A 22,646-nucleotide genomic window follows, 5' to 3' on the forward strand; every position below is an offset into this window, starting at 1 on the left:
ACTACTTCCTAGCACTCTAGGCTCCTTCTATTACTCAAACTCTGACTCATTCCCGCTCCACGGCCTGGGCATTGACAGAACCCTCTGCATGCTTCTCCCCTCTGACTTTTGCGTGGCTGGTTCCCTGACATTCAGAGCTCAGCTTAAACATCACCCCCCAGATCCTCTCCTTCATTCACTCACCGTCTGAGCACCCTGAATCCTCACAGTGTTACTTATCATTCCCTCCTGTTTACATGTTCATTTATTATCTGCCTCCTCCACACATCCCTACTAGAATGTAAGCTCCAAAGAATCATTGTTCTGTGTGTCTTCTTCTTCACTCCAAACCCAGTGCTGGCTCGGTGCCCAGAACAGTATGAAGCACATAAGTGGGAATCCAATAAACATTTAATAAAATTAGATGAATACGTGCCACCAAGGGAAGAAACCTTACAGATCACTAAGAGCAAAGCACCCGGCACCGTGGCTAAGGCCCGGGCCTTGGAGTCGGACATGGATCACAACCGCTTGCAACTCTGGAGCTGATGGCATTTAGGCAAGTTTTCCCATTGCTCTAGAACTGACTTTCCTTGGGTAAAATGGGGATAACAGCCCCTGCGGAGTGCTAGGAGGACAGAAGGAGATCAATCATGTAGAACACCTCATGTGGGCTCAGCTCAGACTGCTCCCTGTCACGGACAACCAGTCCATCTTCCAGGTTGGAAAAACGGAGGCTCAGAAAGAAGCATCATATCCCAAGTCAAACACTAAGTTAGCAACAGAGCTGGGTCAGACAGATCACACGAGCAATTTCTGTCCACTGCTCTGAACCCAGCATTCCATAGACAGAGCGGCAACAAAAACACCTGATATCACATCACTGACTTATATAGTCTGTCTTATAGCATAAAGGATCTTAAGTATCTAAGAAAGAGGCACACCATTTGTGATTTTTTTTCCCCAGGAGGAAACTGGGGAGGGAGACAGAAAAGTAAGAGGAAGGAAAGGGACAAAGATTACAAACAAGAAGAGCCACAGATCTCCTACCATTTGCCAGAGGAGGGCTTCACGTGTGGCTTGAACACAGAGGAAAATACCTCTACAAGGTCCTTTGGAACACTTGGTTACTGAAATGTCACAGCAAGGTGTGAGGAGGTAGTTGTCCCGCTCTTGCTAACCGAAATCAAACAGCTGCTCACTCCTGATCGCATGCGCTCTGACATCACACTACCTGGGTTCAAATCCCAGCTCCGCTACTGACCACGTGACTCCGAGCCACTGAAGCCCTCCAAGCCTTAGGTTCTTCCTCTCTACAATGGAGGTAAAACAATGGTACCTACAGGGATCGACACAGTGTGGTGTGTACGTATGTAATTCTCACACACGCCCCGACGCGGATGAAGCATGCAGATGTTACTCCAAGTGAAACGTTTAGGCAGTCACCAAAGGGATGATACTGGAGGATTCCACCTCATGAGAGGTGCAGAGAGAAGTCAAATTCACCAACACAGAAGGGAGAATGGCAGTTGTCAGGGGCCAGGGTGAGGGGAATGGGGAGTCCGTGTGGAACGGCTATGGTGAGTTTCAGTTTTACAGAATGAAAGGAGCTCTGGAGATGGGCTGTAGGAGAGGTTGACTACACTCAACACTACTGAGTTGTACACTTAGAAATGTGTAGATGGTAAATGTTATGCATTTTTTACCAAAATGAAAGATAAAGTTGAAAAAAAAAAAATAGCACCTACTCATGGGTAGCGGTAGTAGAGACTCAGGGATTGAGGTCAAGTGCTTACCCCAGTGCCTGGCACCCAGAGAGCCCTCAATTCATGTCAGTGCTCCTTCTTCACCGTACCAGCATGTACACCCGCACCACCAGCCCCAACCTCTCAGTGCCCCTGTCTGTCACCACCAGAGCTGGGAAACCTCTCAAGCCCTTCCTGCTTCCAGGCAGCCTCCTGCTCTCCGGGCTCACACGCCACCCAACCGTAGCCATGGAGTAGGAGACACGCTGGGTGCAGATTCCCAGTGTCCTGGGCAGGACCCTGTTTCCCTGGTGCTTCAGAGCAGCTCAGGGAGCTGGGGGGCCTCCCCTTCAGCCCTGGACAGACAGAGCCTCAGAGCCCTTTCCTGTGCTATTACTATCCATCGCCTAATGCCACTGGCTTGAAAGAGCTTCCCCAAGACACATCTCCAGCATCTTCTCTGAACTAGAGGAAAGGACCCCCAGGTTCATCAGAAACCAAACTAACTACAAAGAACTACTCGTGGCCAGGTAGACAATCAGTCTACAATCTGGTAGACTATAAGAGAGGGCGGTACCCTCTTAGTCTCTCTTGCTATCAGATTCTCATGGTATCAGAGAAAGCAAAGAAGTGTGTGTGTGTGTGTGTGTGTGTGTGTGTGTGTGTGTGTGTGTATCTACAAGTATTTGTGTGTGTGTCTGTGTATGTCTGTGTCTGTGAGTGTGTGTGTGTACATGGCTCTGTGTGTGTGTGTCTATGAGTGTGTGTCTGTGTGTACATGGCTGTGTGTGTGTATGTGAGTCTGTACGTGTGTGTGTGTCTGTGTATAAAATCTGTTCAGAGTCAGGCTCACCTTTCAATGGGAATTACACTCCAGGATCCTGGCAGGTGCTAGAGGCTAAGACGGCAAGTGTGCTCAGTCTCTTTCAAGGCCCATGCAAAATCTCCACCGCCTGAAACAAACCGAAATAAGGGCCCCCACTACTCAGTTCTGCAGCCTGGACAAGCTGTCATCCCCTTTCAGGCAAGAAAAAGAGACAGACAGCAGAGCAGATCAGAAGGCAACAACTCACATTCCAACAACACTCCCATGACCAGAAGCAGAACAAAAGGAAGTAGAAACCGAGAAAGGGGAAAAAAAGGAAAAATTTACAAATAAATTCAGGGATCTGAGCCCATGAACATGACAGAAAGAGGTCTGAACTGGCTGAACCAGGTGCCAGCTCTGTCTCACCCAGGGGACGGGTAAGCGTGGACAGCTCTGGCATCCGGCGTCCCTGTTTCCTTACCTGCAAAACGGGCACATTCCTCTCCACCTCGGCCTGTGGGGGCAGCTGAAGTGGAATGGAAGGAGGAATGATTTGAGAGCCAAGAGACCTGGGCTCCAATCCCCACTAATCGGCCCTGTAGCCACAGGGTGAGTCAGCTGTGCCCCCGGGAGCCTCCACTGCCCACCATCCTGCTACACACCAAAGCAGACCAACCCAGTTGTCTCTAAGGCCCCTCCCAGCTTTACCAGTCCATCCACCGTCACAATATCCTGCACCCCGGGATTTTAATCCGAACTGCGAAGCCATACAAATGCTGCATAGATAGCAGTATTTTTTTATGCTCTTAAGGCCAACCGTAACTCTGCTTTTCAAGCTAAAACTATCCTTCCCCAAGTGTCCACAAACGTCCTTCTGGCTTCTGGCTCTAGCCCTAGCAATCGGACAATACTCCCAAATTACCTTTCTACCCATCTCTGGCCAGGCCTCAGGTGGGAGGAAATATCTTTTTTTTTTTAACATACAAATAGAATTTTCCCTCGGGCAGAGTCGGTCTCTAAATCCCACTGTGAGAAGAGTTCCCCTGGGAAAGCAGCTGTCCACACCCCAAATTAAAGTGGCCAGTGCTCCCAGCAACATGTTTCATGGCCTTGCAAGCCTTCAGGGCTGCCAGCGCCAGGTCTGCGAGCCCCAGGTCTGCGAGCAGAATTGCCATTCGCTCTATCAATAATGATGTACTCACGCGAGTCAGGCCCCACAGGCAGCGGGCCCTCCGCCGGCCCTCACTCCCTCTCACACACCCTGAGTCTCACTGCAAAGAGGTGGTCCCAAGGCCCGAGGGGAACAGCACTGACACATTCTCTCCTCAGCTTCCAGAACAAGGGGCAAAGGAATGGAGGGGACGGAGGTGGGTGGGGGGTGGTGGACGGGGGCGACTTTGTTTCCGGAAACAAGAATTCAAATCCTGCTTCTCCTAAACCCTGAGTCACCTCCTTCTCTTCCAATAGATCAGTGTGGTGGGTAAACATTTCCATATATGGAGAAGCAGGCCAGAGGATGTCAGAAAAATCACCCTTCTCTCCCCTGGCACTTGAAGAACATGCCCCCACTTATGACACAATTCCTTACTCGGAGTAAATGATTAACCCCAAAAGAAGTAGAGTCTCAACTTCTCCACAGGCTGTCCTGTGGAGAAAAAGGGCTCCGCAGCCCAAACAAGGAAATGACGGGGTTGAAAGGCTTTACGTTCACCTGAGGAATAGGGCCATCCAGAATACAATGACATTTATGGAGTCAATCTATTAATTCAGAGGAAAGGGGGTTGGCATCTGGAGTGGGGGGGGGGGGTGTACCTGAAGAGGTCACCAAGAAGCCAGTCCACAGTTCTTCTGATGCCGATGAGGCCAAAACAATCCCCACCCTTGACCCCAATTCCCTGACTCCCTTGGGCCAAGAATCCTCCTGGGAACTTAGTTTTTGCATGAGTTATTCATAGGACAGACACCAGGCAGGAAAACCCAGAATAAAACCAGACTTTCAGGAGAACATTGTTGTGGGAGTGGGGGAGAGGGAAGAGGGTTAAATGCCTAATTTAAATTGTTGATCAGAAGGTCCTGAGAAGGGGGCGCCTGGGTGTCTCAGTCATTAAGCATCTGCCTTTGGCTCAGGTCATGACCCCAGGGTCCTGGGATCGAGCCCTGTATCAGGGTCCCTGCCTAGCTTCTCCCTCTCCCACTCCCTCTGCTTATGTTCCCTCTCTCATTGTGTCTTTCTCTGTTAAATAAATGAATAAAATATTTATTTATTTATTTATTTATTTATTTATTTATTTAAAGGTCCCAAGAAGTGTTTGGTAACTAAATTGGACCAGAAAGTCAGTTAGGAACAGATCTGATCTAAAATGACTTCAGACAGAACTAAGAGAAGAGAAAGGAAAGAGATGGGATGCTGGGGAAAACGGCAGAGCAGGGGAGGAGGCGTATGCCTGGAGAAGGGAATCTACACCTCGGCTTCCCAGCAGTTCAATTATTTTACAGTGATCTTGCTCTACTATTGGCAAAGGCTTTCTCTAGGTCATGTGAGCTGTTTTTCAGAATCCTTGCCCACCTCCTGGTCTGCGCCATGAGGCTGCTAGTTCTCATCCCCAGAGAACCTTCCAGCAGTAAACAGCACCACTCAGGGAACCAGGGCACCCAAGCCCTAAGCCCAGGTCGGGCACTCGAGATTGTGGAAAACTCAGTTCTCCTCTTGTAGCTTATATTCTATCATCTACAAAGCAGGTGGATCACCTGAAACTTTCCAGCAACGTGCTCTAAAAGCAGCTTCTACTTGGTCTTTCCCAATAGTCATGACACAGTTATCCTGATTATTTACTTTATATTTTTGCAAATATGCCCTAAATATCCACAAAGCAGCAAGCATTTCTTGCTCATTGTGTGTTTAAGAAACACACACAAATATAAGGTAGGGAAACAGGGTCACCACATGCCAGAACCAGAACTCAGTAGAGAACTCCTGCCAGTGCAGTACCCCCAAGAGGTCCCAGAGGCAGCTCCGCAGAGGCTAAAGGGATGGTCTTCCTTTGTAACTGAGAAGACTGCATGTGGAGCCATGTGACCTGGTGGTTCTGTAGAAAGACTGTCCTCCTGTCAGGAGCTCAGAGTCCCTTCCAATACACAAACAGGAAGATACCAGGAGAGGGAAACGACATTCCATGGAGAACAGTTGCCCATGGACGACCTGGAAACTGTGAAAACCAAGGAGTAAGCAGACTACAGGGACAGGAATGAAAACCAAGAAAGACCTTATGTCTCCCTTTCATTTTGCAAAATTGCATTTGGAGATAAGTTTCCATACCCACAAAGAGGACCCACATTCCCTGATGTATGTGTACCTCTGGTCCCCTTGACCACTGAGAGCCACAGGTTCTGGGAGCTTAAAAGGAGAGAAGACCCTACCACTAAGCCCGACAGCCCTCCCCCCACCCCCGTCCTAAATCCCCCCATGGTCACCCTGAGGTCTCCAGTGAGGGACTGATCATTTACCTCCTGCAGCTGTAAATTCCATCTTCCCAATAGAAAGTTCTTCCTTATATGGTAACAAAATCTGGCTCCTGCCTTTCAACCTCCTATTCTTCATCCTCCAGCCCCTTACAACCATTCGAACAACCTGTGTCTGTTCCACTGCCTTGGAATTTTGGTAGGTGAATCTAGATACCGAAATGAAGCTACCCACGATCTCGACCCTCAGGCACTCTGGCCATCTCCCAGCACCATCGCGCCGCTAACTCTCAAAGCATCTGTTGTCAACTTGAAAGCCAACCTTTCTGGGTTTTCCCAAGAAGCACTGCTGCTAAGCAACCCTTCTCACCCCCAATACTGCATGTGGACGGCCAGCCTTAGGGACTCATGACACCTGCCCTAGTAATTCCCAGTTGCTGAGAAATGAGGAGAGGGACCTTGGAGACCTGTTCATCCGCCCACCTCTACCCCCTCCCCGAGGGCGCATTCCCACCCTTCCTGAAAAAAGCTCAGGGATGCAGATCCCATTCCCAGATCCCCATTCCTGCTTCCCTAAAACTGTCTCCAGGAGACAAGGCTGTTCCAAAGAACATTAAGAGCAAGTTCTTCAGGAAAAGAGGGCCTGGCCTGCTCAAGCACTCTCAGAGTAACAAAGCAGCCTGCAGGCAGGACAGTGGGGCCAACTTGCCCATCCAACACCACTGCAGACCTTTCTGTCTTTACCATGCGGGGGAGAGAATATTCCATTCTGCCAGTTCCAATGGCACTACTTGAATTCAATGTACAAGCAGCAGCAATGCCTCACATTGGCAGCGCACTTTATCAGTTTATAAAGGCCTTCCCAGACAGTCTCACTGAATCCTACTCGCAACTCCACCGGGAGTAGTATACCCAATATCGTGACAGCAAAGAGGAGGCTCAGTGAGCCCAAGTATATTCCCAAGGTCACACCCACAGTAGATCACGAAAGGAAGACTGCTTTAGAAGTTAGACTAGTTGAGATTCCAGGTCCAATTCCGCCAGGAAGACTGTGTGACCTCCGGGCACCTGTTTAACTTTTCTAAACCTCAGTTTCTACACCTGAAAATTAGAAATTAAAATGGCCCTTCTGCCTCCTCTCAGAGCAGTTCTGAGGATCAAATGAGATAATGAGAGTTAAAACCCTCTGGAAAACGGGAAGGCAGTCCAAAAGTGTAAGGGATTATTGTGTGATTACTTGTAAATGACTGCGCATTCCATTACAAATACAAAAAAGCAGTGAGGTCATTCTCAAGACAAAGAATCCTGAAGGCTCTGGGAATGAAAGGAAAATGATTTGACGTCCTACAGGGTTCTGCCTTCTCTGTGCTTCTCCCTGGCAGCTGAGGCTCAGGGTCCAGATTTTTAGCGCTCCCTTTTCAGCTACAAGCAAATGCCAGCCCAAAGCGAGGTAATACTGAGAGGGAGGTACGGAAGACCCCCTGAGAGCCTCAGTTCCGGAAACGTGACCTGTGATGTTCTCCTTGGAGAAGTTGTTAGAAACACAGGCTCCAGTCTCTCTGCAATAAGCCCGTGGGGAAATAAGTGTACAGTAACGAGCTATTTACCAGAGAGCACTAAGGAAGCTCCCAAGCATGAATTAATCAAGGGCACAGGATATTTCAAGTTGCACATACTAAAAAGACAGAAATCAGCAACCCATTTAACCTCCCAGCTCAGCTCTCAGAGGCTCAACCTGGAATTCAGGAGTCCCAGGCCACAGAGAGGTCCATTTGCATACCAGAGGTGGGCTGCAGATCACCCGGGGGGAGCAGAGGGTACTCAAGAATCTCTGAGAGTATGAGTTCACTGGACTGGCTTCCTTCAGGCCTCTCCCAACATGCTAGTCATCAGGATTCTCTTCAATTTCTGCAAAGATCCAAGTCATCAATGTCATTTAAGGAGGGGCCAGAGCTTCCCCAGAAATCCATTTCCAAGGCTGATGAGCACACAGCTCAGTGATGATTGTTTTCTGGTTTGCATTTTATCATCTGCTTCCTTGTGCCTAACATTGGAGAAAGGCACTAAATTAATTTATCACAGCGATGTGTGATCACCTATTAAAAGCATGTGCCCGAATCCCAAGGGAAGATACAGCAAAGAGCTCTGAGATGCAGACATGAATGCAACATGGGACAAGAGGTGGCCAACTCCTTTAGTTCTGACTTCAGCAGGGAATCCTCTGTGGGAGGCACAGACTTCCAGGCCAGGGATTAAATGAGGGTAGGACAGGGGCAGTGACAAAGGACATTTCCAGGCAAATGGAAGGATTTGAGCCCAGGCAAGAAAGAGCCGTGTCCAGTGACCAGCTACGTGTGTGGGCCACTAGTGGGCACACAAGTGGAGACAAAAAGAGGTAAGTCAGCCAGGCAAACTGAAGCGAATACTTAGTGTGGCTTAAGGCGATTGGATGGATTCTATTTCTGAAAGCAGAGTGCTGTTTTTTGAGATGCAACGCTCTGATCAGGTTTTTTAAAAATGGTCTCCTTCACTCTTCACTGGAAAATAACAGTAATAATCACAAAAACAACCAAAATTTAAAGAATGTTTACTCTGTGCTGGGCATTATACTAACCAGGCTGCATATATTATCCCATTTGACCCCATCAAACACCCTGTGACATAGGCAATCTTACCCATCATACAGATGAGGAAATAAAGGCTTAAAGGAAAAGTAAACTGTGCAAGTCCCAGAGACAGTAAGTGGAAGAGCCCAGGAATAACTAACTCCCAATGCAAACTCAATCCCTTGCAATTCTAGAATGCACTCTCCAATTTCTAACTTTCTTTCCTATTGTCCAGACTCTGCCTATCGACTCTGCCTATCCCATTTCTACGAGATGAAATCATCCTTACATAACTATCACAGATAACCATCCTATATACCACAAGCATAACTCTCTACAAAAAGAGTTGGCCATATTCCTGATTTTCTTCTGTCTCCCCAGAAGGCCCTCGGAGTCAGGAGCCTGGCCCGTGTGCTCAGCACTGTGCATACAATGAACACTCGATTGTCCCAAGTTTTCAGTTAAACAATGTCTTTGAAGGTTGGGCCAGTGGAGTAACACAATACTGGCTGTCGTCTCCACTCTATCCCTCACAGAAATGGAACTAATCTCAGTGAGGTTCCCAAGGTCTGAAGAGGAGACACAGCCGAGGTGAAGGAGACGGGTGGCCTGAAGTTTCCACAGCTACTCTAAGGCTACGTGACCCTGAACCTGCAGCCAGGTGCCCAAAGGCCTCAGGAGGAGGTAGACAGAAGGCACGGTTCCTTGAAAAAGGGAAAAAAAAAAAAAAAAAAAAAACCAGGACCCCTCACAAATGTGATCGGTGCTAAGCCACTCTGTCTCTCAGCTTTAGTGAACAGACACACTGGGCTAGCACAGTGGTTTTCAAACTTTTTTTTTTTCTTCCGCAGCAGCAGAGACCTTCCTTTAAACAAAATGCTCTGCAGATGCTTACTTGTAAAGGAGATAACACCAGAGCTGCTCCGACTGGGTTCCAGAGCTCCCCTTCCCCAGCTCTTCTCCCCCACTTGCCGCCTCCACCACCCAGTACCCCTATCCCAACCCCACTCCTGGAGTTCTGCAATGCTGTGTTACTCAGGAAAGCACAGCTTGAAAACCAGCAGCTTTCTGAGCTCTTCACAGTACCTCCCAACTCTCATGGTGTAACCTCCAAGGTGAGCTGTACCTCCTTAATTAAGCAGCTCTGTGTTTTTACCAGGGAGACAGCTAATATATGGGATAGCAGGGAGGAAAGAGTTCTCCAATTAGGAAACTTGGAGCTTCGTCTATTTAGGACCTGTGTTCTCACTAAGCAAGTTACTCATATCTCACTAAGCCTCATTTTTCTCATCTGAAAAATGGGAAGTAACAGTGTTATCTACCAAATAGGGCTCTTAGGAGAACTACCTAATGTGTGTAAGTTGCTTAGTAAAGTGTGACGATAAATACTGCATTATGATCTCCTCATCTATAAATGGATGTAAATTCACAGATGGAAAGAGGTAGCACTGTGTCCAAAGCAAAGAAGAGGCTCAAGATGTGACTGGGGCTCAGTGCTCTCAGGCGCATTTCCAACCTGAAAAAACAATATGACAGCAATAAAGAGCTTGAGGAAGGAAAACATTTGTGTTCCCAATTCCCCGCAGCTCATCTGTGAAAAATCTTACAGCTTGTTTCGGGAACCTCTGAAACCCAAGGCCATTTTAGGCTTCCAAGAAAGTCAACCAAGACAGTCAAGGGTGGAGAAAGCAAGGTTAAGAAAACCACTGACCCAGGTCATTGGCACAGGAGGAAGTGTTAGACCGGGCATCCCCACTTCTGCCTTCCATACGAACCAGCCAAGTGGCTTCAAAAATCCCATCTGTCTGAGTCTCCATTTCCTTATCTATAAAAGAGGAGTGAGAACAATCTTCCTTTCTATCTCCCCCTAATTTAGGTAGAACCAAGGAGTTAATGGGTATGAAACTTGAAAACTTCTCAGCTCTATACCTATATCATCATTTTGATTATAACCTCAAGGAGAAAGTAGAACCACTCTAAGAAATAAACGTGCCCCAAACTTGGGAATCGCCCCATCTGAAGGCCCCTGCTCCAACTGCACAATCCCCTGTCTGTTGCCTGAGTTTCGCCCTAGGCTCCCTGGCCATCCTGAAGGTGCTGCCAGCTTAAGCCCCAGGTCACCCTGGCATTCCCAGCGGACCCCAACCAGTAATATGAACTGCACAAGAAATAATATCCCAGAGCCCTCAGGCCAGCATTCAGGATCTCCAGGATGGGCCCAACCCATCTCTCTAGCCACATCTCCCATTATATTTGCTACATGAATCCCCCGCTCCAGGGAAGAATGTACCCCCACTTCCTCCAACCCTGAGATTTGCCCATATCTCCCCACTAGTGCTTTGCCTCCAAATTTGATTGCAAAATCTTTTTTCTGTGCAATGAGGAAGCGGATCCCCAAGTTTTCACCCCCCATCCTTTCTCTACAGACAGTCCCACCCATTTCCAGTCCATTAACACCCACATCAAAAGAAGAAGAAATACTTCCGTATTTCTTTGTAGTTAATAAATCGAACACCCCATTTTCTTAAATGCTTAATGTCAGATAGGACCACGACACCCTTTTAGCAAATGAGGAAGCTGGGGGTCCATACGGGAGTTAAGTAGCTGAGCCCATGGGCCAAGTTCAGAGCCTGTGTCATTACCCACTCTCCCCCAGCAGCCAAGGACAATCAAAATCCCACTATGGGGGTGCTGGGCTGGCCTGCCATTAGCTCACTGTGGGACCCTGGGCAAATCACTTCCTTTTCCTGAACCATAAAATAAGAACCCCGGGGCCCACCCCACACATCCACACCCCGTTTCTGTCCTCCTGAAGGGTTCAGAATGAAACGCTGGAGAGATGTTAACAAGGTAGCGTCTCACACATGTCTGGGCAGTCCCCTTCCAAGCCTTCCCTCCCACGCCCCAAAGCCCATCCTGAAAGGAGGAAGGAGAACTGACCAGAGTGTCCAAGGGCCCCCTAGAACTCTATAGGGTGGCCCAGGGCACAGCACATGACAGCATCCCCACCTGGACCAGCAAGCCACTCCCCAAAGAGCAGCTGCAGTCATGGTCATGGTGCAGGAAGCTTGTCAGCAAACTGCTGGTGGGACTGGCAATGTTTCATTACCTTGAGAGACAGGAGCATTAATGCGGACTCAGTCTGCACTGCACATGCCTCGCAGCCTGCAGGGTCCACAAGGGAGGGCAGCGGATGAAGCCTTGTCTCCTTCAAGCTGCTTAAGACATCAGCTTCTCTCTGCAGTGGAGGCAATGTGACTACTGCCTGAGGCCCACCCTCTAGTCTCATGTGGAGACAGGATGCATGGAGCAGGCCACCCTGTACTCTCCTGAAGTCCGAATGCTGCCTGCTGGGCTCTTCCAGGACCACAGACTCCGGTACCTGGCAAAAATTCAGGTACCAACGAGTCCAACTCCTGTTAACAACATGCCAGGGGCATTCATTCATTCAGAAGGCATCACTGATGTCTACTTGAGACACGGTGGTAAGACAAGGCTAGGTTTCTGCTCCACGGACTTTGCACTAGTATCTCAAGTGGCTTCCCAATGGCAAGAGGCTAAGTCCAAGTGCTCTATGTGATATCTCAAATTTCTCGGTAACTGGGACTCAACCTTCTATTCTCACCCAGAACTAACTCCCTCCCACTGCCACTCAGCACACATTCTTTGCTTTACTCGGACTAAACTCTTAGCTTGCATTGTTCCCTTTGCTTGAACTACTACCCTCCCCAGCCCAAGATCAAGTAGACATATCCTAGCTATCCTTCCAGGCCTGCTGATCATTCCCAACAGGAATATGACTGCTCTTTGAAGAAAGGCAGCTATCTATATAGTGCCTCATGCCTTACAGGACACCTAGCATCTCCGGCCCTGTCTACTGAGTGACAATCATGCTCTGGCCTCCAGCCCTGAGACAACAAAAACCACTCCCCACATCTGCACAGGTCCCTTGGACAGATGTTATTGCCCCCACCCGAGAACCACCCAGCCACGGTTACCCTCCATGAAACCTGCCTTGCTTCTCAGGGCAGTCGGGGCCATTTCTCTTTCAATTTGCTCAGCCTACAGTCCAGCATGTCAATCATAACCTTCCTGTAAGCTTATCATGTACCTGACTTAGTCATTCTCTTCCCGGGGAGGGTCCCCAATGGAAGAATCCATAAATTCTCTGCCCACAGTGCCAAATCCAACATAGTGTCAGTCTCATAGTAAGTGTCTAATAAACAGCTGGGAACAAATCGTGTAAACAAGACAACTGTCCGGGACATGATTCCCAAGAGGAACTGAATTGAACAGGAAAATTACAAATCAACCACTTTGATTAAAACTAAGGAAAACCCATTATGATGAGCACTGAGTGACGCAATAAGCTACTGAATCACTCTACAGTACGCCTGAAATTAATGTTAACACTGCATGTTAACTATGCTGGAATTTAAAAAAAAAGCTAAGGAGAACACAACTCAGAAACTGAAACTGGGCAAATGGCCTGCATTTTGGGGATAACAAGTGTATTAATGTTATATATTTCATGTAAATAAATACTGAGTAGAACATCAGACCTAATATATTGCGGTATTATAACTGTACATATTACGTGTCTGGGGATAATACTGCACAGGCACTTCTAAAGGAGTGTGTAGTGGTGGGTGCATATTCTTGATGGACTCACCAAAACTCCTTCCCACCCCTAAAGCACCTTCTCATACTGCAGAAGCAGACTGCTAGAAACTACATTTCCCACACTGCCTGGAAGCTAGTGAACCAGCATCCAGGCATCGAATGTACTTGTGTGAGACCTACAAGGTGGGAGTGAGGCTAAAGCTTCCTGCCTCCTTCTATAGGCAAGCACCATCGTGAGTCCAAGGCCACTCCATGTGGCAATCCAGTATCCAATAACCAGCAAGGAAGCTACTGAGATAAGTGTGGAGGCCCCAGCAGTGGCTTCCTCATCCCTGGACTGCAGCCACTGTTCCAGCCTTTCTAACAATTTTGTGAGCATCTCTTCCCCAAATGAACTCCGTTCCACTCAAATGATGTGGAACCTCTGTCCTGCCCTCTAAGCCTGAAGATACAGAAGGCCTGGGGCGGGGTGGGAGGTGGATACAGTAGATCAGCTCACTGATGATCCATACCTCGACTTCTTCAACTGCTGAAGTACGCCTTAAGTCTGCCTGTACCTGGGACCTTCTCCCTGGCCTCTGTGGAGGGAAGAAAAAGAGCTCACTTTACCACAATTAGCCTAACAGACCTAGGGAACAGAAATAGAGGGCATAAGCTAATCAGAACCACACAAACTAGTTTACGGCCAACTTAAACTCTAAGTCATGTAAAACAAAGAGTGTTCACAGCAGAAGTGCTGACTCTTTCCCGAGAATTCTTGGCTTGACCTCTTTGTTTTCCAGAATTGCCACTGAATACTTGAGTACCTCAAAGGCATGCCGGCTGCAGACCGAGCCCATCTGCTCTGTGCAGCTCCACAGAGTAGGCCTCCAGAAATGTCTGCTCCTGTCCTTGCTTCCTCATTTGCAAAATAGAGATAGCATGAGTGCCTTCCCTACCAGTCTGCTTAGAGGATTAGATGAGTCACTATGAGCAAAGCAGCAGCACCAGTGGCTGGCACATGGGGACGCTGGCCAAGTGTCACCCGATGTGTGATCCTAAGAGCCAGTGGAGGACACTGCGAGAAGTCCTACTTTGCAAACGAGGAAACTGAGACTCAGAGAGATTATATAACTTGTCCAAGGTAGGACGGCTGGTAAGCAAGGAGTGGAGGCCGGATCCAAAACCAGCCCCACCGCCTTCCACCAAGCCTGTAGCTCCGTGCACTCTGCTTGCTGATAGGCACGCTGAATGGAAAAACGTATGCATCTCGAGGAAGAAAATCGGCCTGTACGTAACAGGGCTGTACCCTGGGAGCTCTCTGGGCATCGCAGAACGCTCAGGTCAATGTCATAAGCCCTGCCCTTCAGCAAAGTCAGCTCCTGTGGGTAAAATTAGCTCAGCACTGCTCCAGTGCAGCCTAGAGGCCCGAGGCAAAACCCACCCTGGGCACAGCGCAACCTCACCTGACCCTCCCAGCAGGGGTCCCTCATGTACCTCATTAGGGCCTGAGATGACTCATTTTGCTCTTTCCTGTCTCTGGCTGCTGAGGTCACCTCTCTACTATCCAGAAAGACAGCTCCAAAGGAGAAGTCAAGATGAAAATGCAAGCCATCATTCTGCATTCCTTTCCCCCAGGGCAGTTCACGATCAAGGATGGGGTGCCTGTCTGCCATGCCCGCTGCAGACTGGGGGAAGGCGGCTTTGCCGAGTTATATAACCAAGTCGAGTACCAAAGACAGACACCAGCCCAGATGGACTCCTGAGACTGGCCTCCTTATTTTACTCTAGTACTGAGCAGGGGAGGGGCCTATTCTAGATTCCTGGGCCCTATAGAACACCGCACATAGAGAATGACCGCTAGGGCTTCCCCTGCATCTTCCCAACCCCATGCCACCGTACTTGAAGGCAGAGCTCCAATGCCACCTCTCCTGGGGCCTTCCCTGCTCCCATCCTGACCCAGCTAGAATCACAACTTCTATAAAAGCTTCTACCTCCACCCTTATTATTTGGCACTTACTCATTCAACAAATATCTCCTGCATCCCTGTTTTGAACTTGAAGATTCAGAACTAAAAGAAATGAGTTTTGTTCCCAAAGACACAAAACAAACTCCAATAAATAGCTGAAAATGGGGGAGTTACCGGGGATCAGAAGTTTATTCCAAATAGAGATGTCAGGGTGAAATCTTGAAAGGTATATGGGAGGTACCGTGATCACGTGGGGCAAGGAGCGAGGTCTTCCCCAGGGAACAGTGTGTGTGAAGTCATGGAGGCTACAGAGAATCTCGTGGATATTCCTGGAATGCAGGATCTGTCTCAGAGGTTAGTGAGATGATGATGGGAAGAAGCAGGGGCCAAATGACCAAGAGTCTTCTTCTTTAGGCACAGGATTGTGGATTTTATCCTGAATGAAGAAATCAACCAAGGATTTTAGGAACAGAGAAATGGCATGCGTGGGTTCGCATTTTTGTAAAGTCGTTCTGGAAGAACAGAGAATGGGATGGGGGAAGGGAAGAATGATTCAGCCACTGCAGATGAGAGATGCTGAGGGTGGGGACTGAGGTGGACAGTGAAGATGGAGGAAGGGCGGGTAGGAGTTTACCACACGTGACTCTGATAAGATCTGAGGATGACAAGAAGAAAAAAGTGACAGGAAGGGTGCTGACATCCAGAACGAGCCCTAGTTTCCAGGCTTGGGTGAATGAAGACAGAGCAGGATATCATTGGTTAAGGGGACAATGCTAAGACGGTTGAGTCGAGGTAACTTTAACATTTCCAACAGGAGTATACAAAAGGCACTTCCAGAGAGGGGGCCGACTCAGGAGGTATAAACTGAATGTAAGCCCCCAGGAGTCATGAGCACAAAGACAGTGATGGGAGCTGAAGACAACACTCTACAATGCCCCCACACCTATGAGCTGTGAGGGGAACAAGGGTCAGGGAAGCATCCATGAGGACGGGCCGGAGGGGCAGAGGAAGACTGAAGGCCACAAGAGTGGTAAACAGGCACAATACCATCGGGCCAGATCAGAGCAGGGCTACAAAGAAATGATTATGACCCCCGCAGACATGGGTAAGAACAGCTTCAGTCAGACTGAAATGCGCTAAGAGGCCCGAAGAAGGTAAGGTAAGGCAGAGAAGAAAAGAGGGGGAATGGCATGTTATCAGAGAAGGACACGTGGGTGTGTACCTTACTTCCCCTACTAGACAACAAGCTTCCAAGGCAGTGCCACCCAACAGAAATGTAACACAAGCCATAAAGGTAACTTGTCATTTGCTAGCCTGAGCCACGTTTCTAGAAATCAAGAAAAAAGCCGGAAAAATTAATTTTAATAGTACATTTAATTTAACCCCATACAACCAACATACTACCACTTCATAAGTAAGGAATACAAAATGTATCAACAAGATATTTGACATTTTCTTTTCTATAAAGCCTTTGAAATCTGATGAATACTTCACACTGACAGCATCTCTCAATTTAAACTGGCCACACTTTAAACCCTCAATGGCCACACGTCATTCTGATTTACCTTTGATGAATCAGGGCCCAGCATGGAAGCTGGCACACTGTACATTTTTTGTAAAAAAAAAAAAAAAAAAAAAAATGATGAGTTGAATGGATAGGAGATGGACGGAAGGATGAATGCGTGGATGGATGGATGGATGGATAGATGGATAGACTGTCATCCACTGATAAAATCTCTGAACTCTCATGGCTTCTTCTCCCTCTATCAGTGGTACTTTAAATTCCCAGTCTTGGGTCATATTATGATTAGAGCCTTGGTATAGCTTAATATTAACATAAGCAGCATAATATCCATTCCTTCGAAACTTCTTCTCTTCCTTCAAAAATCACAAACGTTGTCAGTCTAATTTTCTTAGAGCAAAACAACTCTGTGAAACACTGAGAAGACCTACCACTCACATGTATCTCAAGCTGGCCACTTACCTCTCTGAGCCTCCACTTCCCTCACCCTAAAAATATAACCTCAACTCAGCATACCTCATAGACTCACTATGCAACTAAAACTAGTGAAGACACTAAGATACTATACAGAAGTCGGGTATCACCCAGAAGTCTCTCTTCATCATAAACATAATACACCATATGAGCTTAAAACATGATAAGCCACCATCAGGTCCACGTGCACACATTCATAAACAGGGCTTGGCTGCATTAACACTAGTATTTTCATCGCCAGCATCACTCTTCTTCCCTTCTCCCTGCAAAAACCGCACAAGGTGTGGCCACTTGCCAGAGGAAAAACAACAAGGTTTTCCCAGAGTCATCACACTCTTGAGGTCTACAGAACTGGATAGAGCTTACCTCCCAAATGGAGACCTACAAATGCTGCTCAGGGTGTGACCGAGCCTGGGAGATGGGGTGGTTGAAGGCTGTTACCTTTCTACCAATGGCACACAAAACATGTCCTATACAAACATCACTTAGAATTTCACAGTCAAAATATTCTCTGCCCCACCCAACTTCTAAGAGCTACCTGTCCATGGCAATAACTATTTGGTTTCATCCTGCTTTGAGTATGAAATACAGAAATACTGGGGGGATTAGAAAAGGTATAACGCTGAAAGAAAGACTTCTTAGGTGTACAGCTGACAAGTGGAGGACAAGAATGAAGACCATCAATTTGTTTCTTTTGCCGGTCAAGGTCACCATCAACAAATCTGATTTAAAACTTCCTTCAAAATTCTGCAGTTAACTGACCAAAGTGAGGGTCCCTCACAGACCCCAGAGATGAGGTCACTCACCTGACTATCCAGCAGCACCCTAAATGAGCAGGAAAGATACAAGAAGAAGAACATATGGAGGCCTGAGATGCAGTAGAGGATGGAGGGTACGGGGCCATGGGGATACAGTATGTGAGTAGCAAAGCAGAGCCTTTAACCCTCTTGGTCCGAACCCACATCTTTCACGTTTCTCTTCATGTGATCCCATTTTTTAAAGCCAAATTTAAAAGTACCCACAACTCACCCAGCTAGATAAAACTATTGATACAGAGGTTGCAGAGTTAAAGGGAAAAGTTAAAAAACAGATAAACTCTGTGGCAAATGTCATTGAACCCAAACTCAGTTCTACTAGCCAAAGATAAATTATTATTCCACTTGGTATTTCTCAGCCACACATTCTCCACGGACAGTAAAATCCTGCTGAAAAAACATCCATCACAACCAGTTTCCAGCCGATCACACACAGAACCCTTTTGTGTCACCCTCCTGGGCCTGAACCCACAGACATGTGTCATCACCTGACCTAAAGTTAGAGCAGAGGTCAAATCCTAACCAGGCACCACGTTATTGACTTATTCTGAGAAAGACCTGTCACAAGACCAGAAATACGCAGCGTCCATATGATCACCACTTTCTGTCTGTCACCATCAGAAAGTGGTCTCATGAGAGTGAAGGTCAAGTCAAAGGCTCAGGAACAGCAGGAGATGGATTGAAGCAGCCCTCTCACCACCAGTGGTCTCGCCAAGGAAACTGGAAGGCACCCTGAGCCGAGGCTCCCTCTTCCCTGAGCCTTGCCAATGCTTAGGAGCAAGGACTCTGGTCCTCATTTTGCAGAAGATACCAGTACCCGATCTTCATAGACATCACTACAAATTCACAGGACACAGAGGCGACATGGTGTCGGAGGGGGGTATCCAGGCTTTGCAATCAACCAAATCCAAGTTCTAAGGCCTGCGCATGCCACCGTGTGACACGGCACAGGTTACGCACTGAGTTCTGATTTCACCTGTAAGCTGAGGGAATGATGAAAATCCTCCCTCCTGGGGCTACTGGGAGATGGGACACAGTGCTAGCAAACTGCCCCACACCCAGCGCATGGCAGCTAGGATTTAAAATAAAAATAAAGATACAATTTGTCTGCTTCTTCCTGGTCCAAACCTTTCCCCTCCCCTTGTAAGAAGGGTAACATGGAAATGCTGCTCTTCCTCCCTCCTACAGCACAGGTGCCACTGTGCTCACACAGAGCCTCCTAATTACCAGGACCCTCATGCCCCCATCCCTCAACCAGCCAAGTTCTAGGTTGTTTCACACCCTGGCACTCTTGCCCACATTCTCCCGTTATCCTAGAACATTCTTTACCATACCCCTATTCATCTCACAAAAGCCAACTCTGCACCACCACCCCTAGGAAGCCCTTCCAGTCATTCTCTCCTCTGTGTGCACATGAATGATTACACACCGAGGGCAGGAAAGGTATTGCACACCAATGCAAGGCGGGTCCTCGCCAGTACACAGACATATGGTCACACACACTGCTAAAATACTGGAGTATTTCTTTGCCAGCTGTTAGGGAGCTACTGCTTCAAAGCCACCAGGTGTTCCCCAGTTTTCCCAATCCCTCCTTAAGACCCCAGAACCTCTCCACAATCCAGGAACACAAAGGATCCCCGGGTAGACCCAGTGGCCCTTGGGTACAGGGTATTCTACACCTTTAAATATCATGCGATCTACATGAATAACTTACCCACTAAACTAAATGCTGATTTGCCTCCTTCATGGCACAGGACAGATATTAATTACAAAGTAGGATGTTCCTTCAGGGCCAGAAGCACGTGACTCCTCGGCAACCACAATACTCAGCACAGGGCAAGCTTAGAGCAAACTGTGACGTGATTCACAATGTCTCCTAAGCCTCCCCTCCTCAGCCATGGCCCGGCATGCAGTAGGCTTTCAATAAGCTCTTGCTGTCCATGGGCCTGACTGCCCTACTATGTGCCAGTCTGAACCCCATCCGACTCCCGTCTCCCGCAGACACCCAGTCTGCCTCCCCAGCCCCAGCTGCCGTCCTCCCATCCCCGCCCTCTCCTCCAATGGCACAACCTTGAGGCCAGCTCTCCACTGCCCATTTCCAACGGCCTCGTTGCTCACAAACCCAACCCAAACTTGCCTGAGACTGGCCTGGGGTCCTCCTTCTTGGACCAAAGAAGTGACCAAAAGGAACATGCTCCCTCAAGGTACACATAAGAAGCCATCCATTTCAAAGTTACCCAAAACCGTTAAAAACGGTCCTTGTATTTTTATAATCTCTTGAGGTTTGAAAAAATGGGTGCATATCCCATTGATTCACTTTCCCTTCCCTCATCACGAGTGTGACAGGAAGGACAGGGTCTCCTCGATATTAGTGATGGCGAGGTGACTTCTCCCAGAAACGCAGTTGGTTCACAGCACGGCCAGGGATAAAGTCTAACCTCAGCGTGTCAGTCCAGAGCTGTTGGGTCTCCCTGGGCCAGCCCAGCTCAGTAATGCACAGTCTTCTTGTGCCAGGATGTGCAGGACCAGGATGCCCCTTTGTCACCCACTGTCCTCTAATGCTGCTTTGTTCTCCCCTGTAGCCCCTCCCACTCTCTGACAGCAGGGATTTCTTTACTTGTTTGTGGTCTGTGTGGCTTCCTAGACTGCAAGCAGGAAGAGACCTTGGACTCTGCCTGTCGCCTGTCCCCTTCATCAGGGCACACTTGGACCATGAAAAGAAAAGGGAATTTGAAGCCAGACCCAAGAGTAACTCCCTGAACTACCAGCCACCAGCGACCTAACCATGGACAAATAACTCAATCTCTCCAAGCCTCCGTCTCTTCTTCCATAACATCCAAATAATGACATCTATTTCCCGGGTATTTGGGTAGTTTAAATACAGGTTATATGGTAGCTTAAGAAAAGGATATTCACCAGACCTCCACACGTGACAAGCAGTCAACACATGTCTGCTTCTATCTTTCTGTACCCGTCACCAGCCGTGCCTCCTTCACCCCCTACCTCCCCTCACACAGCTCCTTCTCCTATCCATTACTGCAGCACCAGGCCACAAATGGCCCTTCCCCACCTCACCGTGTCAGCCCCCTCCCACACCCTTTCGAAGGCAGGTGTCTACAGAGGGGACCCACACAGAACTCACAGCTGGAGCAAACCACATTTTCATGTCTGCCAAGCTCTGACCTACTTCCCAGCCAGACCAAAGCAGGTGATGCTGGTAATGATTCAGCAAGAACTTGCTTATTTTTTTCAAGTCATCTTGGACATGGGACATAACCCAGAATTGTGGATTCAGAACTCAGAGCTGTGGGGTCTACGAAGCCAAGCTCACCAACTCCAACTCCGTTATTCTACAGATGTAGAATCTGTGTTCTAGAGAATGGAAGTACCTTAACCAAGAACCAACCCCCAAATCCCCCCAATGATTAGAAACAAGAACATGGCTCCACTTATATCCTAACAAAGGGCCCTGCCCGGCCTACCACTGTCCCTCATCTCAGGAATAATTCCTAATGTCTCAGAGTTTAGATTCTTCCTGATTCCATTCCAGGCAATCCATTCCAGGCAAATATATTCTCTCCATTATTAAATATTCTGTACCTCTCCACACATGGAGAATTTCTCTAAATTTCCAACCCAATGAAGTACAGTTCATATACCTAGAAACAAAACTGCAAATGTTTTAAATTGGAAGAGATGGTATAAGAAAAACTAAGAGACTAGAAGTGAGAAAGTATGGAGACAAAACTAGGTTCTGCCACTAACTACTTAGACGACCTTAAGTGAGTCCTCCCCTCTGGGTCCCTTTTCTCATATTAAATGCGGACTGTTGAACCAGGCCTTCTCCAGGCTGTGATATTCCAGATCTATGTGTCTCACTGTCACTCTCAGAACAATATCATCACCCACTATCCAAAACAATCAGACTCTGATTCATTAAGCTCAGAATTGAACACAACTTGGAATGTATCCTTTAATACCTGATTGGTGTTCGTCAATGAATTGCAAAGCTTTCTAAAGGCAAGGGTCTTACTTATATGTTATTACGCAAACAGACTTTGTAAATACCATAAACTAAATGTTGCCAAACTGATGAAGCTATTCAGTAACGCAAAGCCGTGGGGTGACAGTAAAATAAGGCAGTCTCTTCAACAGATCACAATTTAGGCTTCTTGTGACTGTGGATTTTCTCACAGTGGTCCCTTTACTCTAGTAATCCTGCCACTGCTCAAGTCCCTTCTTTAGAAACTAGGTATGGAAGCAGCTATAGATCCTGAAGGATACTGTCAATGGGAATACCTCTTTGATTTTTGAGAATGATTCTGATTTTTCAACAGCCACTGAAAGACAATTCCAGTGAATAAGGGAGGCAGGTGATCCAGTTGGAGGGGACCATGCTGAATAAAACTTGACAAAAAAAAAAAAAAAAAAAAAAAAAAAATCATGGGCATAAGTCACACAGCCCCAGCTTAACCCAGATGCCTCTTCTAAAGAAAGTAATTTAATTCAGTGGATTTCTAGGCAGTACCAAACTTGAAGTTAGACACACTAGATCTTCTTAAGCTACCAAAAAAACTCAGCATGTTGATTCAAACGTGGTACTTCTCTCCCACTTCCTGCTGTTCCCCCCCAAAAATGGTTCTTAAAACAAAATGTCAAGTGACCCC

At 47.7% G+C, this 22,646-nt stretch overlaps 1 protein-coding gene across 10 annotated transcripts in view; it reads right to left on the reverse strand.

Annotated features, from left to right (window-relative positions):
- LPP (LIM domain containing preferred translocation partner in lipoma) overlaps window positions 1-22,646 on the reverse strand; it is a 652,084-nt gene that overhangs the window by 597,229 nt on the left and 32,209 nt on the right. Inside the window, exon 1 of one of the 10 annotated variants that reach the window (XM_059163164.1) lies at window positions 13,733-13,750. The exons of 7 other annotated variants lie outside the window; for them this stretch is intronic. The gene's annotated coding sequence lies outside the window, so the exon portion shown is untranslated. Of the gene's footprint in view, window positions 1-2,577; window positions 2,681-3,734; window positions 3,875-13,732; window positions 13,751-22,646 lie in introns of those variants that run through there. 2 more of the 10 variants (XM_059163161.1, XM_059163160.1) reach the window with 2 other exon arrangements.

The sequence above is a fragment of the Mustela lutreola genome, chromosome 2 (genome assembly GCF_030435805.1).
Source record: "Mustela lutreola isolate mMusLut2 chromosome 2, mMusLut2.pri, whole genome shotgun sequence".
Lineage (NCBI taxonomy): Eukaryota > Metazoa > Chordata > Mammalia > Carnivora > Mustelidae > Mustela > Mustela lutreola.